Source organism: Loxodonta africana, chromosome 8, assembly GCF_030014295.1.
Source record: "Loxodonta africana isolate mLoxAfr1 chromosome 8, mLoxAfr1.hap2, whole genome shotgun sequence".
Classification (NCBI taxonomy): Eukaryota; Metazoa; Chordata; class Mammalia; order Proboscidea; family Elephantidae; genus Loxodonta; species Loxodonta africana.
The window spans coordinates 37243135-37261539 of record NC_087349.1 but is presented as its reverse complement, the minus strand read 5'-3'; the positions used below and the strand labels follow the sequence as shown (position 1 = coordinate 37261539).

The 18405-nt window shown below is 39.9% G+C and overlaps 1 protein-coding gene and 1 non-coding gene across 3 annotated transcripts in view; one reads left to right on the top strand and one right to left on the bottom strand.

The window, feature by feature from the left end:
- The window catches only part of ZNF277 (zinc finger protein 277), a 120108-nt gene that overhangs the window by 14499 nt on the left and 87204 nt on the right, over positions 1-18405 (top strand). The window lies entirely within an intron of this gene.
- On the bottom strand, positions 6725-6832 carry LOC111749784 (U6 spliceosomal RNA). Its single transcript, XR_002784977.1, has one exon. It is a non-coding gene; the product is annotated as a U6 spliceosomal RNA (small nuclear RNA).

The window sequence follows — 18405 nt, the reverse complement described above, 5'->3', positions numbered from 1 at the left end:
CTGTGGTGGCTTGCATGTTGCCATGATGCTGGAAGCTATGCCACCAGTATTTCAAATACCAGCAGAGTTACCCATGGTGGACAGGTTTCAGTGAAGCTTCCAGAATAAGACTAGACAGAAGGGCCTGGTAATCTACTTTAGAAAATCAGCAAATGAAAACCCTGTGAAATCAGTCCTATCTGCAACAGATCATGGGGATGGAAAAAAGCTAGGCAGCATTTGATTCTGTTGGACTTGGGGTCTCCATGAGTCAGGAGCCGACTGGATGGTAGCTAACAACAACAATAACAAGTCTAGAGTATCAGCCTGCATAAAAACAACAATGCAAAAAAAGAGCAAGATACCCACCGGGAATATTTTAGAAACTCTGCTCTAAGATTCAGGCTTCAGAGAGAAGTAGTACGAGATCACATGGAACAAAATACCAGATATAATAACCAACCTATAAGAATTAAGAAGTACCTGGTGCTCTCAGCCCTTGTTTATGTGGCTGTGGGTGTTTCATAGCTTTGAGCCAAGCGGACTCAAAAAGCAGTTAGTACCATCTCCCTACTTAAAAGCTAAGAGTGCCTACAAACAGTTCTCTGCAGGAAAAAAGACACCCTTGATCTTCTCAAGCTCTCAGTTTCAGCAAGCATTTATTGAACACTATTTTTTTTTTTTTTTTAATTATATGTGAGGCCCTAAAGGTACCAAAAAGAACAAGACAAAGTTTCTCCCCTGAAGGAGCCATCTGTCTGGTACAGGAAATAATGCAAAAGTGCAATAAAAAGATCCTATCAAAGTCACTGGAGAACTCCATCCTTTTTGCTACTAACCTGTTTAGGAGGACAGGGTAGAGCTCACAAGGAGGGAGTACCTGGGCAGAGGTCTTTGCCAAGTGGTCAGGGAAGGGATAGGCCTTCTTGACAGAGGAAAGGTTTGAAGATGCCCTATACGTGCATATTACCAGAGCCTAAAATGAAGTGCCCCCATGTGTCTGTCAGTTTGTTGTGCTCTGGGGGCTTGCTTGTTGCTGTGATGCTGAAAGCTATGCCACCAGTATTCAGATACCAGCAGGGTCACCTGTGGAGGACAGGTTTCAGCTGAGCTTCCAGACTAAGACAGACTAGGAAGAAGGACCCAGCGGTCTACTTGGGAAGGAAATTGGGCAGTGAAAACCTTATGAATAGCAGGGGAACACTGTCTGATGTAGTGCTGGAAGATAAGCCCCCCAGGTTGGAAGGCACTCAAAAGACGACTGGGGAAGTGCTGCCTCTTCAAAGGAGAGTCGACCTTAATGACGTGGATGGAGTCAAGCTTTCGGGACCTTCATTTGCTGATATGGCATGACTCAAAATGAGAAGAAACAGCTGCAAACATCCATTAATAATTGGAACCTGGAATGTACGAAGTATGAATCTAGGAAAATTAGAAATCGTGAAAAATGAAATGGAACGCATAAACATCAATATCCCAGGCATTAGTGAACTGAAATGGACTGGTATTGGCCATTTTGAATCTGACAATCATATAGTGTACTGGGAATGACAGCTTGAAGAGGAATGGTGTTGCATTCATCATCAAAAAGAATGTTTCAAGATCTATCCTGAAGTACAACGCTGTCAGTGATAGGATAATATCCGTATGCCTACAAGGAAGACCAGTTAATAGGACTGTCATTCAAATATACGCACCAACCACTAGGGCCAAAGATGAAGAAATAGAAGATTTTTATCAGCTGCTGCACCAACCACTAGGGCCAAAGATGAAGAAATAGAAGATTTTTATCAGCTGCTGCAGTCTGAAATTGATCAGACATGCAATCAAGATGCATTGATAATTACTGGTGATTTTAATGTGAAAGTTGGAAACTAAGAAGGATCACTAGTTGGAAAATATGGCCTTGGTGATAGAAGCAGATCAAATGATAGAATTTTGCAAGACCAACAGCAACTTCATTATAAATACCTTCTTTCACCAACATAAATGGTGACTACATGGACCCCACCAGATGGAACACACAGAAATCAAATTGACTACATCTGTGGAAAGAGATGATGGAACAGCTCAGTATCATTAGTCAGAATAAGGCCAGGGGCCGACCGTGGAACAGACCATCAGTTGTTCATATTCAAGTTCAAGCTCAAACTGAAGAAAATCAGAGCAAGTCCACAAGAGCCAAAATATCACCTTGAGTATATCCCACCTGAATTTAGAGAGCATCTGAAGAATAGATTTGACGCATTGAACACCGGTGACCAAAGACCAGACGAGTTGTGGAATGACATCGAGGACATCATACATGAAGAAAGCAAGAGGTCATTGAAAAGGCAGGAAAGAAAAGACCAAGGTGGATGTCGGAGAAGACTCTGAAACTTGCTCTCGAACGTCGAGCAGCTAAAGCAAAAGGAAGAACTGATGAAGTAAAAGAACTGAACAGAAGATTTCAAAGGGTGGTTTGAGAAGACAAAGTAAAGTATTATAATGACATGTGCAAAGAGCCGGAGATGGAAACCAAAAGGGAAGAACACTCGGTATTTCTCAAGCTGAGAGAACTGAAGAAAAAATTTAAGCCTTGAGTTGCAATAGTGAAGGATTCTATGGGGAAAATATTAAATGACTCAGGAAGCATCAAAACAAAATGGAAGCATACACAGAGTCATTATACCAAAAAGCATTGGTCAATGTTCAACCATTTCAAGACGTAGCATGTGATCAGGAACTGATGGTACTGAAGGAAGAAGTCACAGCTGCTCTGAAGGCATTGGCAAAAAAACAAGGCTCCAGGAATTGATGAAATATCAATTGAGATGTTTCAACAAATGGATGCAGTGCTGGAGGTGCTCACTCGCCTATGCCAAGAAGTGTGGAAGACAGCTTCCTGGCCAACTGACTGGAAGAGATCTATATTTATGCCTGTTCCCAAGAAAGGTGATCCAACCGAATGTGGAAATTATAGAACAATATCATTAATATCACACACAAGCAGAATTTTGCTGAAGATCATTCAAAAACGGCTGCCACAGTATATCAACAGGGAACTGCCAGAAATTCAGGCTGGATTCAGAAGAGGATGTGGAACCAGGGATATCACTGCTGATGTCAGATGGATCCTGGCTGAAAGCAGAGAATACCAGAAGGATGTTTACCTGTGTTTTATTAACTACGTGGATCTTAACAAATTATGGATAACGTTGCAAAGAATGGGAATTCCAGAACACTTAATTGTGCTCATGAGGAACCTTACATAGATCAAAAGGCAGTTGTTTGAACAGAACAAGAGGATACTGATTGGTTTAAAGTCAGGAAAGGTATGCGCCAGGGTTGTATTCTTTCACCATACCTATGCAATCTGTATGCTGAGCAAGTAATCCGAGAAGCCGGACTACACGAAGAAGAACGGGGCATCACGATTGGAGGAAGACTTATTAACAACCTGCGTTATGCAGATGACACAGCCTTTCTTGCTGAAAGTGAAGAGGACTTGAAGCAGTTACTAATGAAGATCAAAGACCACAGCTTTCAGTATGGATTGCACCTCAAAATAAAGAAAACAAAAATCCTCACAACTGGACCAATGAGTAACATCGTGGTAAACGGAGAAAAGATTGAAGTTGTCAAGGATTTCATTTTGCTTGGATCTACAATCAGTACCCATGGGAGCAGCAGTCAAGAAATCAAAAGTTGCAGTGCATTGGGTAAATCTGCTGCAAAGGACCTCTTTAAAGTATTGAAGAGCAAAGATGTCACCTTGAAGTATAAGGTGCGCCTGACCCAAGCTATGATATTTACAGTTCCATCATATGCATGTGAAAGCTGGACAATGAATAAGGAAGACCAAAGAAGAATTGATGCCTTTGAATTGTGGTGTTGTGGAAGAATATTGACTATACCATGGACTGCCAGAAGAAAGGATAAATCTGCCTTGGAAGAAGTACAACCAGAATGCTCCTTAGAAGTAAGGATGGCGAGACTGCGTCTTACATACTTTGGACATGTTGCCAGGAGGGACAAGTCTCTGGAGGAGGATGCCATGCTTGGCAAAGTACAGGGTCAGCAGAAAAGGGGGAGACCCTCAACGAGGTGGATTGACACAGTGGCTGTAACAATGGGCTCAAGCATAATGATTGTGAGGATGGTGGAGGACCAGGCAGAGTTTCATTCTGTTGTGCATAGGGTCACTATGAGTCGGAACCGACTCGATGGCACCTAACAACAACAAAATGAAGCGGTGGAGTATGGGACAAGGCTAGAGAAGTGGACAAGAGCTTCAAACCTTTTGTTAGTAGATCTTTGTTTTTCTTAATTTTTGATGCTGTGTGTTTTCACTAATTATGACATGCCGATTCAAAGGTGAATTTAAAATTTTTGATACGAGTTAATGAATTTTGAGATATATGATCTGGTAGTACAAGCCTTCAATGAGGTGAGTGGTGCTGTGGTGCCACCAGTCTGTGGAATGAAAGTATACCAATAAGAACTAAATAGATGGTTTATTGCGAGTGCCTTTCCTTTAGGTTACATGGGGAATCTCTGATTTTCCAAATATGACACAGGCAAACCAAAACAAACCCATCAGGGCTCCCTAACTATCACATAAAACCCATTCCAAACCTGTTGCCATTGAGTCAATTCCTGACTCATAGCGACCCTGTAGAACAGAGTAGAACTGCCTCATAGGGTTTCTAAGGAGCGGCTGCTAGATTCAAACTGCTGGCCTTTTGATTAGCAGCCCAGTTCTTAACCACTGTGCCACCACGGCTTGGAAAGCCTTTTCTCGCAGAAATAAAGGAAAGAAAAAAGCAAAAGTTTACAAAACTAACACATCCAGGAAGCATCACTTAATAGAATGTTCAACCTACGCAACAATGAGGCTCCAACTCCTGTCCGCAGAGCTGCATGCATTTCAAAAGAGACCCACCTTGATGCTAAATGCATTAGAACCAGAATAAGGTACTACCTATTTTTATGAGGTCTGAAGTTATAAGGGGTAGCTGCTGTACAGTTACACCAATAGTAACAAAAGGGCTAATAAAAAGGACCTTGTTGGCCATGCAGAAGAACTTGGATTACCCCCTGGATGATGAGAGTGTTTTAGGTGGGTGAGTAATAACAAATCAGATGTGCTGCGTAGAAACATTCTTCTGACAGTCTTAATGTAAGGATGGATGCAGAGTGAGGAAGGTAGTTAGGTGACTCTTTTCGATAGAACTTGGTCCTTTTGCATGCTAAACTGACTGCCACTCTAAGTAAGTCTTTCTAAAATGGTACCTCATCATACCACCTTCCAGTTCAAGAACCAGCAATGCTTTCTTTATGCTTACAGGAAAAGCCCAAAATGAAAGCATTTCTTATTCAGGACTCACCATTGCCTGGTCCACTAATTTAATTTCCCGTTGCTGCTCAACCACAGAGGCAGGGAAAGGTTTTCTTTTTCCTTTCTAACTTATAACCACTCCTCAGGTGTGAGTCCCATATTAGAAGAATAATCTAAGATGCCCAGATTGAGGGTAAAGTCTAGTCATTGAGGGACACTTGACTTGGTAATGTGGAAACTTGCACTTTTACATTTTTTTTATTTTCTAGATGGAAATAAAATTTTAAGTCAAGCTTTTCCTAATTATTTCTAAGAAGTTTCGCAGTTGATTTGTTTTCCGTGATTAAAAGCTGCCATGTTGTCGTTGCTGTGTGCCGTCAAGTTGATTTCAACTCATAACAACCCTATAGGACAGAGTAGAACTGCCCCATGGGATTTCATAGGCTGTAAACTTTATAGGAGCAGATCGCCAGGTCTTTTCCCCCCGAGGAGCTGCTGGTGGGTTTGAACCACAGACCTTTCAGTTAGCAGCCACATGCTTAACCATTATACCACCAGGACTCCTAAAATGGCCATATACTCCTGCAACTCTGATTTTTTTTGGGTGGGGGGGTGTCCATGGCAAGGTTTACCAGATACTCCTAATTAAGTTTCAGATTTTGTACAAATCTTCTAAAAATTTTCAAACAAGACCCTAAATCATTTTGGGGGTGGGGGATTGTATGTCTTTGGAATAATATATTTATAAAATATCATTTATAGATGCAAAATAAAACACCCTTTTAAAATGTTAATACATTAATTGAAGTGACGTTTAGTCCTATAAACCAGAAAGGGGAGATGCTGGTTTATCACTGTAATTCTCTCATTAAAAACTTACATACATAAAAAAAAATTCCTTTATTCTGGTTTAGCACAGCTGATAACGTCCAAGGTCACCCTCATCCATATTTCAGAGGAGTTTAGCCTTCTGCTGTAGTACTTCTTTTTAATGATAAGCGGCGTGTTTTGTGAGCGGCTCGGGTACCTCTGAAGTCTCTGGTGAATACCATCTGGTCCTAGTGATAGATTGCAGTTTTTCAGATTGTTTTTTGGCTCTTTCCATCTCCCCACTCCCCTAATTTATTTTCCATTTTTATGACTAATTAATATAATAGATTACTACCTATGAATGTTTTTACTGCTTTTCTTTATTTTGCGTGTGTGTGTGTGCTTTAGGTGAAAGTTTCAGAGCAAGTTAGTTTCTCATTAAGCGGTTAATACACATATTGTTTTGAGACGTTGGTTTCCAAGCCTGTGACGTGTCAACACTCTCCCCTTCTCAACCTTGGGTTCCCCCATTTCCGTTCATTCAGCTTTCCTGTCCCCTCCTGCCTTCTTGTCCTTGCCCCTGGGCTGGTGTGCCCGTTTAGTTTCATATACATGGTAAATATGGAAGGCTTCGTGAATTTGCCTGTCACCCTTGCGCAGGGGCCATGCTCATCTTCTCTGTATCGTTCTCAATTTCAGTGTTTGTGCTGCCAAAACAAGCATTAATTTTTTTTCAAATGAATGATAATCTCCCTTTATTTCTGAAAGTAAGCAGGCACAGCAGCATGATACTATTTATGTGGTACATTGGTGTCAAGACAATAGTTTCCTAATTCATAAAATCTTTGAGTTAATTGTTGAGTGTACAACTTATTTTATGTATTCATGGCTAATATCAATTATATTTCTTTCAAATATGTAATTTGGGAGGAAAATCTAATCTATTATTTCAAAAAACAGACAAGATAGTAGTTTCCACTTCATTAGGAAAGAAGATTTGTATCAATTTAATGTATTCTGCTGCTTTCTTCAGTTAGCTCCCTTGGTGAAAGCAGCAACAGTATCCAGGGACTGCCGCCACAAAATGAGAAGGAAAAAACAACCCTCCCCACCCCGATTGAAAGTGATTTCAAAGCCTCTATCCCATAACTGTGATATATTAAAGACTGGATAGATGATTTTAAAACTGGATAGTGACATGTAGGAAATTAAGACAGGGATTGGGAGTCTGAGTAATTAAGATTGAAGTCTCAGGAGAAAGCAAACAGAATGTGAATTAAAGGAAAAGGACCAGGTATCCCCTGAACAACAGAAGAAACCCTGTAAACTAGAAGGCAGGAGGGAACAGGAAAGCGGGTAATAGGGAATCCAAGGTCGAGAAGGGAGAGTGTTGACATGTCGTGGCGTTGTTAACCAATGTCGTAAAACAACATGTGTAATAACTGTTCAATGAGAAGCTAATTTGTTCTGTAAACCTTCATCTAAAGTACAATAAAAAAAATAATAATAATAATTGCAAAGACCTTAAAAAAAAAAGAAGAAACCCTGTAAAGTCAAATAAGATGTATTCATTTTGGAGAGTTAGAACAAAATGTTCTTCCTGAGATAGCTTTGTGGATTAACAGTTAAATTTCATAAAGGGTAACACTCTGAATTTTCAGGTGTTCCTCTCCACTACCTGTTCTGAGTTGACTTAGCTACTTTGAATCACTTTGGAAGCCAGATGACAAATGAAGGACTGAGAATTCAGGCCACTTCTCTGAGATTACTGGAAGTGTATGCATGTGTACATTCACAAACAGTAGCCAGCATTACCAGTTGGTGATCACTTAGCCGTTGAAATGGATGGGCAAGAGTTGAAATTGGCTGCTCTTCAAGATGGCTATTCTCAAGATCACCCTGAGTCCTGAACCCGAATATCAGTTTAATAGCAGTTTTGTTGTTAGTGCAGTTATGTCTTAATGTTTATGTATCAAATGTTTTTGTGCTAAGTCAAGAACCTAGTGATGAAGTTCTTGTCCTATCATTTCACTGCACTGAAGTTTTGTCGGTAGTCAGTGGAGTACATTATAAACTTCACAATGACGGCTAGTTGTTTTAAAAGCCTAAGGTTACTTGAATGATCCACTCCCATATTCTCTGCGTATTTCGACAGCCTAAAGTCATCTTCTGACCAGTCTACCTTCCAGTCTAACCCTAATTCGTATATTCCCTCTGTTTAGAACATCTTCCCTGGCCTTCTCTGCCTCCTCAACTCCTTCCTATTCATTCCTCAAGAGTCAGTTCAGATATTACCTTCACTTTTTCTATGAAATGTTCTTGCTGATTCCCTGTGTCCACCCAAAAGCTAACCATCCACGCTGAATTTTTTGTTTCCTCTTCTTAGTGCTTCATTTTCTGTTACCCGTTTCATATTTCAGCTTCAATATTAGAGTTGTGACAGTGACATACTTTGCTCTTACATTTTATGTTCACATGCCAGTAAATGTCAACGTTACTCCTGAAATTAGACATCTGTTCTATGTCTGTTAGGAGCCCTGGTGACGCAGTGATTAAACACTAGGCTGCTAACCAAAAGGTTGGTGGTTCAAGCCCACCAGCCTCTCTGTGGGAGAAAGTTGTGGTAGTGTGCTTCTCTAAAGATTTATACCTTGGAAACCCTATGAGGAAGTTGTACATTGTCCTGTTGGGTCCCTGTGAATCGAAATTCAACTTGAAGGTAATGGGGTTTTTTGGTGTGTCCAGTGGAGCCCTGGGGCACAGTGGGTAAGTGCCCAACTGCTAACCGAGAGGTTGACAGTTCGACCCCACCAGCTACTCCATGGGAGAAAGATGTGGCAGCCTGCTTCCATAAAGATTTACAGCCTCGGGAATCCTATGGGGAGCTGCGTCTTGTAGGGTCTCTATGATTAGAATGATTAGAATCAACTCCATGGCAATGGGTTTGGTTTTTTGGTTTGGTGTGTCCAGTGCTGAAGCAGAGGCACCCCTGGTTCCATTGTCTTCTCTTCTGCCTAGAGAACACTATCCTTGCAGAAGAAGCAAGGCTACACTGGCTCTTCTCCACCATGCTCGCCACATCATTAGCAAGCTGTATTTTCTGGAGCATCGTCCTATGCCTGATCTCATTTTCCTCACTTTAACTCCATTTACCAGATGACCAAATTAAGAAGCAAAAAACATAGGTCAAACAACTAGTTTTTAGCATCAGCACTGTCATCGGAACCCTAGATCTCTTTGCTCTTGGCATATTGTCATTTTAGTGGTGACTTTAGTAGTGCTGTCCATTGAATGCAGAAGCATTTAAAATGTAGAGTGGTTTGTTTGTTTTTGAAAACAAAACCATTATTATATTTTAATGAACAATTTAATGCACGGAGTATTCCCATGCATCTCAGTATCTCTAAATACTGAAACACAGGTCCCAGTTTTCATTTTTGAAATATCAACTTTTTTTTTCCAGTTGTATCCCTTTCTAAAATTTTGCATTAGGTATCTTTTATATGAAACTGTAAATAAAAGTTGCTCTTGCTTGTCTGCTATGTAACAAGCAGCAGTTCTCCCAACTAGGTTCTCTGTTTATGTAACCTATTGAGATTCCAAATGTTTCTTTCTGTTGTTGTGTTTTTAGATCATAACATACTTCTGTTTATCAAGGTGGGCCCATTGACATTTCTGGGTACCAGTGACTTTTACTTCTGTAGAATTAAAACAGAGAAATTGGTAGACAAGAATTTACATATGCAGAGAGAGACAGAAGGAATAGAAAAAGAATAAGTACATTTTACCCAACCAGTTTTTTTTTTTAAACCGCATATATATATATATAATATATATATATGGTTTTCTTTATTACCTCTATCTGGTAAGATAACTGAAGATCTCCGTGCTTGTGATGTCATTTAGTTGCCTAATTTCAGTAAAGTACGTAGAATTTATGATCATGTGATTAGATGGTATATTTCTTAATTAACCTACACTTTCTATTTATAATCTTGATCTAGGCATTAAGTATAATTTTTATAATTTAGTAGTTTAAAGCTTTATAATATGCAATTATTTATATGATTAGACAAAAATTCCCCAAGGCAATTACGAACAATTTTCACAGATGAATTGTAGTGTATTCCACTCTCTGTTGCCTAGGAAAAGTAGCATAAATCCTGTTATTTTATTTCTACTTTAAATACCTAGTTACTGGCACAGAAGAGCACAAATTATATATCTTTTGAATAATTATATACCTTTTGAAATGTTTACCATGCCAAAAACAGAATTTTTTTCTCATACGTACTCTCTTTTCTAGCCCTCCCTTCAGAAACTCTTCCTGGCTTTCTAATTTGTTAGTGACCACTCTTCTCCCAGTCATTTTGGCTCATGGTCTTTCAAGTAATAAGTACCCCCCCCCTTTTTTTTTTCCAGTTATCCCTCCCCTTCCACCCCCACCCCAAGACAGTGACAGCCATCAGTCCATAAATTGCTTTCAGATCCAGTGGCCCTGAGGGCCAGTGCAGCTTGGCCAAGATGAGAGATACTGCCAGCTGAAGCCCCAGCTACCCTCCTACCTTATTGGGGCTCTCACACAAGGTAAAAAGAGGAGAAGGGAAAAGAAAAAGAAGGACGAGCAGGCAGAGGGAAAGAAGTGAGAAAGAACTTGAGCTCTGTATGGTTGTAGCTTCTTAGGTCCCACTCCGATGTCCTTTCCAGGTCAGTGCAAGGGTGAAGCTCCATTCCATAGCTGTTCTGGACATCTTACAACAGCTATTGCCCAGAGCATCTGAAACGGAAACATTCATCTTCTTTTCTTTGGTAAGCAGTTTCCCACAACTAAAGCTAGGAGAAAACTTCTCTCTTCCCTCGTCCCCAACACTGCCAGCAAAGAGCCTCATGCTTGCTTACCCATATCCACTGGCACTGCTTTCAGGAGAAAAGAGGGTAGGATGAAGTGGAGAAAGCATATAAACCCTTGTATTGTGACTTCATTTTGTTTTTGTTTTAGTTATACCTCTCTTTCACATCTTTTCTGAAGCCTAATGATTATACTTCCCTGGATCTTTAACACCCATTGTTTCTTTCCTTTCCCATTGCCCTCTAATTGGAGTCCTTAATACCTTTTTCCAAAATTAATATGGTGACCTCCTTATTATCTAACCATCTCTGGCGCCTTGAGGTGGTTGTGTCACTTTCTTTTGTATAAAATACACGCGTAACAGTTCCTTGATTACTTGAGAGGGTAGTATCTTTTTGTGTGTCTTTTGGTCAGTCTAGTTTCCGCATGTAAAAACTGCCTATTTATATGCTTTGCCCCACCCCCCCCTTTTTTTTTTTACCGTTGGATTGTTTGCTTTTTTTTTTATTGATTAATGGGAGTTTTTTGTTTTTTTTTTTTTAATCCTGAGTATGAATCTATTGTCACTGCATTTTCTTTTAAACTAAAGAACTTTGCATGGTCATAGTGTTGGGAGAAAAGAATGGCGACAACATTTTAATTCCATAAAAAATAAAAAGAACACTTTAATAGTTGTCCCCCAGCCCCACCCCGTGATATGTCTTTGTCAGAATTACCAGGTAGAGAGGAATGTCTGGTTTGTGCTAAACTTGATGATTTTTAAACTGTACTCCCAGATTCTGCAGGCTCCAAAGAGCCCCTTTGGGGGTGAGGAGCAGCTAGCGCAGATGGCTCCCTTGGCCTCCCCTCTGTCTCGTCTGTAACTAAGGAAGTTCTGCTTTTATTAATTTTATATATTGGGATTTTATGTAAGATAGTTTGGAAAAGAGTTCCATCTTAAAAACAGTTTGAGAAATATTACTTTATAATATGCCAAATTACTTGGCACTCAAATATTATTTACATTTTTGTTTTATGTGTATATATTTTGTTTCATAAATTGGACTGGAGGCTCCTTGAAGTTCGTCTGTCTTTCTGTGCTTCATTGTGCTTCGCTCTGTACAGAGCAAACGGGGTGCATTGTGTTGATTGATTCATCGAATTCCTTCTGCAAATGACCTGGTAAACTGCACTGAGGTTGTTAGTGGCACAGTATACTTTCAGTGATAGCTTGCATTTTTAAAGACTGCTCACTGCAGAGGGCACTGTGTAATGCAAAAAGAAAGGATCAATATTGATATGATTTTGTGCATCAAAACCAGGATGCATTTTTGAGAAATGGAGGCCTTTTCAATACCACTTGAACCAGGACACATAAATGAGCAATTAACTTGTAAGACTGACCCAGCTTCGGCAAGCATAGCTAACTTCAATCCCATGCATACCTTGTGGGCTTACGTAACTTTTTGTACATTGATGCACAAATATATGAACAGTTCACTGAAATATTTTGCTGAACTACATGCATAGCGAAGAGCCATTATTTGTATTTTTCCAATTTCATTATTTAAGAAGCATAAGGCTAATGAGATATTCATTGTTGTGATCATTTCCTTTGGATTACAGCTGTGTTTTCCGTGTAAGAGGCTTGTTTATTACAATAAAGGAGAAGAAAGACTAGGCCTCTGAGTGGAATACTGAACTGAGAATAAAGCAGGTCTTCAAACTAGTTCTGTCTGGTTCTAACCCCTGCTGAGAATTTGCATTTCTAACAAGTTCTCTGCTGAGAATTTACATTTCCACCCCAGATATACTGAATCAGAATGTACATTTTAACAAGATACCCAGGTGATTCCTACAGTATAATTTTCTGGGAACTTGTTAGAAATGCAAGTTCTCAGCAGGAGTTAGAACCAGAATGAACAGGTTCGAAGCCCTGGAATAAAGTGGCCTGGTAGTGCAGTGATTAAGAACTCAGCTGCTAACCAAAAGGTCGGCAGTTCAAATCCACCAGCCACTCCTTGGAAACCCTATGGGGCAGTTCTGCTCTATCCCGGAGGATTGCTGTGAGTCAGAATCAACTTGACGTTTTAACAGGTAACCATAGAACCCTGCTGTTCTTTTAGCATGTTCCTTAAAAGGGCTAGTGAATAGAGCACAAGTCCATGGGTATTGTTCCTTTGTCCACTACAGAGGTAGAGCTGTGGTCTTCTTGAGACACAAAGAGGGAAAAAAAGCTCTTTAATGGCCAAAAGCTGTATTATACATATATGCCCATAGTGTCCCTAGGAGAAAAACAGCTCTGCCTGATTCTTGGAGACTGTCAGAGTAGAATCAGCAAACCCACAATCTGGGGGCCTGCAATGTTCTCTGCCAGTGAAACCCTTGGACTTTAGGCAAAACACTGGCACCTCCCTGCTTCTGTTTCCTATCTGAAAAGTAGTCATGAAATGCACTCCTCAAATAAGAGTGTTTAGGCCTGTGTATTCAAGTGCAGTGTCACTGAATCACAGAACGACTATGCATCTTCTAAAGATGGAGAGATCTATATATGGCTTTATCGCATTGTTACAGAATTTATACCTTAATTTATATAAATACCAGGAAATGGGCAATATGACTTTGCTTTATGTTCTCAGAAATGTTCTTTTTTTAATTCCTCAGTTCCCCTCTTCTCATTCCTTTGTGTACTGATGATTCCTCTCCAGTTGGTCCCCATAGCAACACTGGATCATGCTAATGAAACTGCAGCATCCTAAGCTCTCCCACTGAGCATCTCTGTTAACATAGCCATGAAACACACTTGCATTTCTCTTATTTTCATTCCTTAAAGGATAGTGACTTAACTTTGTAAGCTGTCTGACTAGATTGGAGTCGCTGATTTTTTTCCCCCCGAAACATTTTAGAAGGTGGTAAACCACAATTGGGACACCAGCTCGTCGTCCACACCCACACTCTGTGTTGATGTACAGCAGTGGTTCTCAAAATATGGTTCCTCAGCAGCACCAGCATCACCTGGTGTTAGAACTGTGAATTCCCATGCCCCATCCCAAACCTGCTGGATCAGGAACTGGGTGGAACCCAGCAATCTGTGTTTTACCGAGTTCCGGGTGTTTCGGATACACAACAAAGTCTTAGAACCACTTTTGGTGTGCAGGATAGACAGTGCTGTAATGGGCAGCAGCATCACACCCAGCTTTTGTGTGTGCGTGTGTATGTGTCTTTGAGTTCTGCTAACGTGAGTAACAAGGATTTTATTTTACTTTTTTTTTAATGTCACCTAAATTTATTAATACTCCGAAGTACTGGCTGGATACAATTTCTGTTGAGATAAAATACGGCAGTGGGGAGTGTCTGATTGATTTTAGGCACTGAAAACTAGTTTCCTATTCCTTACTTACCTGTTATTAATAAGCATAAGAAAAAGCCAAGCAATTGCCAGTAAGTCTGTCGTAATAGCTAATGACTCAGACTATAAAAGCAATTTTTTTTCTCCCTGCTATTGTTTCTTAGGTGGAAAGCTACTATGTTTTGATATGTAGATGCTGAGAAGTATCACCTTTTGGAAAGGAGTATTTTAAAAAGTACCTTTTCTGCCTGTAGTTAGTAACTCATCCTTTATATTCTGAAAAGCGTCGGAAGCATACAGTAAAGCCAAGGATCTTTCAGAAGCCATGGCTTAGAGAACAAAAAAATGAGAAGCAGATACAATAGAGAATTATCAAAAAAAAGAACAAGTTAACTTTGTCACAAAATTTTTAAGAGGCAGGCAGGCCCCAGAACCTGTAGAGCCAGGCAGAAATTTGAGCTGGTGAAAAACAGTCTGAAAGTTAAAATTGCTGATCTTCCAAAAAACTGAACATCTACCTACCAGGATGTTGGAACAGAGCCCAAGGAAGTTGCCATTGTGGATTGCCAGGCCCGACCTGTAAAACAGAGCCAGAGTTCAGAAACTAAGATAAGTCAGGTTCATCTGGTCAGGAATCCAGAAGTCAGTCCATTCAAGAAAACAGTAGCAGCACAGTGTGTCTGATCACCCAGGTGGGCCTGATCTAATAAGCACCTGTGGTTTGGTCCTCCTCCTTTATCACCGCTGCCCTAATTCAGACCCTCACTACATCTCACCTGGACTGTTTTGATTGCTTCGTTATTGGAGTCAGATCACTGAATACTAATAATATTCTTAGTTCCCTGAATATGCTGTCTCTGCCTTTGTGCCTCTTGCTCCCTGAAGTGCCCGTGGCTGCCCTGCTCTCCTCAGCTCCATTTGTTCCTCTCATATACTCCTGTTTGTGTGTAGGTCTTGGTTCAGACAGTTAACTTGGCGGCACCTTCTTAGACTTCGATTGGCAGACTTAGGTGCCCTCCTTCCCACGATCTTTCCCTGTACCTTGGCACATACGTACCTTTCTTTATAACAAATGCCGCATGTTGTAATTGCGTGTGACTGAACTTATGCTTCAAAATCAGGATCCACAAAGATCTCTCTAGTCCTTTGTCCTAGCTTGATGCCCAGCACACTAGGTTTCCAAAAAAATGTTCCTGGAATGAGTGAATAAGAGATTTTTACATATTATAGACATGTTATGGTGATGGTGGTGGTGAGTCACTGTTGAGTCAGCTCCGAGATTGCCCAGTCCTGTGCCATCTTCATGACTGTTGCTACATTCGAGTCCATTCTTGGGGCTATTGTATCAGTCCATTTCATTGAGGGTTTCTCCCTCATTGTCGCTAACCCACTACTTTACCAAACATGATGTCTTTTTCTAGTTGTTGGTCTCTCCTGATGGTGTGTCCAAAGTAAGTGAGCAGAAGTTTCAACATCCTCACATTGAGGAGCATTCTGTTTGTATTGTTTCTCCTAAGACTGATTTCATCGTTCTTCTGGCAGTCCAAGGTATATTCAGTGTTCTTTGTCAATACCACAATCCCAGTGCATCAGTTCTTCTGTCTTCCTTTTTCCTTGTCCAGCTTTCACGTGCATATGAGGCGACTGAAAAGACCACGGCTTGGGTTGGGCATACCTTAGTCATCAAAGTGATACCTTACCTTTTTAAAATTTTAATGCAGCCTTGTACAGCAGATTTGCCCGGTGCAATATGTTGTTTGCTTTCTTGACCCCTGCTTCCTTGGACATTGATTGTTGACAACTTCAATTATAGGCAGAGCAAACATAAATCATGAATTTTCTGAAATAATTCTGATTTGAAATATTTTGTACCTTTCTCTCAGCTGTCCTTTACTTTGAAGTTCAGCTGCTGCAGTGCCCCAATTTTATCTCCTAGATGTCTTTTTGAGTACATAGAAATAACAAAAATCCTTTGTTTTTGTTGAGAAAATAAAGTTACCTTTTTTTAGAAAGAATGAAGGGTGTATCTCTACCCTTGGGAAAGGGTGTGTTGGCCAGCCATTTAAGAAAATCTCCAGGGAAGTCCATTAGCAAGAGGATGGAGTAGGATGTTCTTGTGCTTATTTCAAAGGTTTTAAAACTGTAATTCTTGAACTGAATTCTTCAGACCCTATTGAATACCTATTATTTTCTTTCCCCTCTTTGCGAAGTATTAGGGAAATGTGGTTAGAGTGGAGAAATACAAAACAGTTCTATGTTCTTTACATAGGGTAATGGATTATAAAGTCCTTTATCTGGCAACACCTCAGAAAACAGTACATTGTTTTCTATAAGGAACTTAACAGGTATTTGTTTTCCTTTTGAGTATTTTTCAAAGGGGATTATATACATCACTGACTGCAAACATCATCTCTTGGTGACAGTGAACATACTCAACACACAATTTTTTACTTACTGGATCCACACCTAATATTCCTAAAAAGCTGTATTTTAGGGGGTTTGTTTCCATCATTATTCTTGCTTCTCCCTGTTTAATGACCATTTGTTTACTAATCAAACAAGTATTTACCCAGCATCTACTTTGCGCTGGGCACTGTGTAAGGTGCTAGAACCAGAAGAAACAAAACAGAAAACTTTCTGCCTTCATCAAACTAAAAAACTGGCAAGAGAAATAGTCTCTAGCAGTTCCTCAGCTTCTCTCCACATTGTAATTTGTGGGTTCAGATGTGAGGTGAAGAAAATGGGGCATAACATAAATGTATATAGCAGAACCCAGGCCATGAACCCAGAGCCTACAAGGGGTCTGCTAGGTAACAAATGAAGGAAGTGGGGTGAAAAATGGGATTAATAATAACAGGTATTCCATTTCATTTAACAATGACCACTTTGAATTAATACTACTTCCAGCTTAATGTTTTTAGTAGGGAGTGGTAAGGATTGTGGCAAATGGGAGCATACCTACCCTAAAGAAGCAGCCCCCACCTAGATACGGATTGTTGACATGTGGAAACGTGCTCGCAGTCTGAATTCCCAGTATTAAAAAAAAAAGTCAAATTCTGGAGTTTTTTAAGTGTGTACTCTTTGAATTTTTTGATGGTAACTAACTGAAATTGAAACACATATCAAATAGAATGTATCGGCAGGGTAGATTTGGCATGAGGGCCGTCAGGTTGTAGACTTGAGAGCCGGAGCTACCAATTTGCCTTTGTGATTTTTTTTTTAAAAAATACCTTTATAAATGAATGTCCTCCTTTCTTCCATGTTTAGCAAATTGATTTTAGTCTTAATCTTTGAAAAGCTAAGTTCTTAGCACTTTGCTTCAAATAGTATTCTTCCTGGTGCCCATGTCACTTGGCAATTGTTTTTGTACTTGTGGAGGTTTTCTTGTTCCTCCCTGCCTGATATTAACCATCTGTATTAATGAGATAATAAACCAGGCTTGTTGCTAATGAATTGACTCATTCAACTGCTGAATTTAATTAGAAAGACATTTAACATGCCAGCAGATGTTCTGATTTTTGTTTCATTATCCCCAAATATAATAAAGAAAATACCATGAATTTTTCTATTTTTGCATAAATTAAACTGAATGAAGATTTGATACTCTATCATATATTATAAATACTTTTTGTTACCAAAGTATTCCATATATTTGAAGGAAAATGAGTTTCTTTTTTAAAGTACACACCTAACTCTAGTAGGCACAAGAGTAAAATCCTGGAATGAAGAGTATCAGGAGTGATGAGTGGCATGCCCCCCGATCTATAGAAAGGAAGCTAAGCTACAGATGTGTTCCAAAGATTGCATTTTCGAAACTAATTAACTACTAAAAAGATTACTTAAGAACCTGTAATTCCAGAGACACTATCTGGTGACTTTTTTTTTTTTTTTAATTTGCTTTTCATGATTTTACTTACACTTTATCCAAGGAGTTTTTACTGGCTAATGCTTTTCAGAAGTAGACTGCCTGAGTCCTTCTTCCTAGTCTGTCTTAGTCTGGAACCTCCGCTGAAACCTGCCCTCAACGGGTGACCCTTCTGGTACCTGAGTACCAGTAGCATAGCTTCCAGCATCATAGCAACACGCAAGCCCCCACAGTACGACAAACTGGCACAGTGG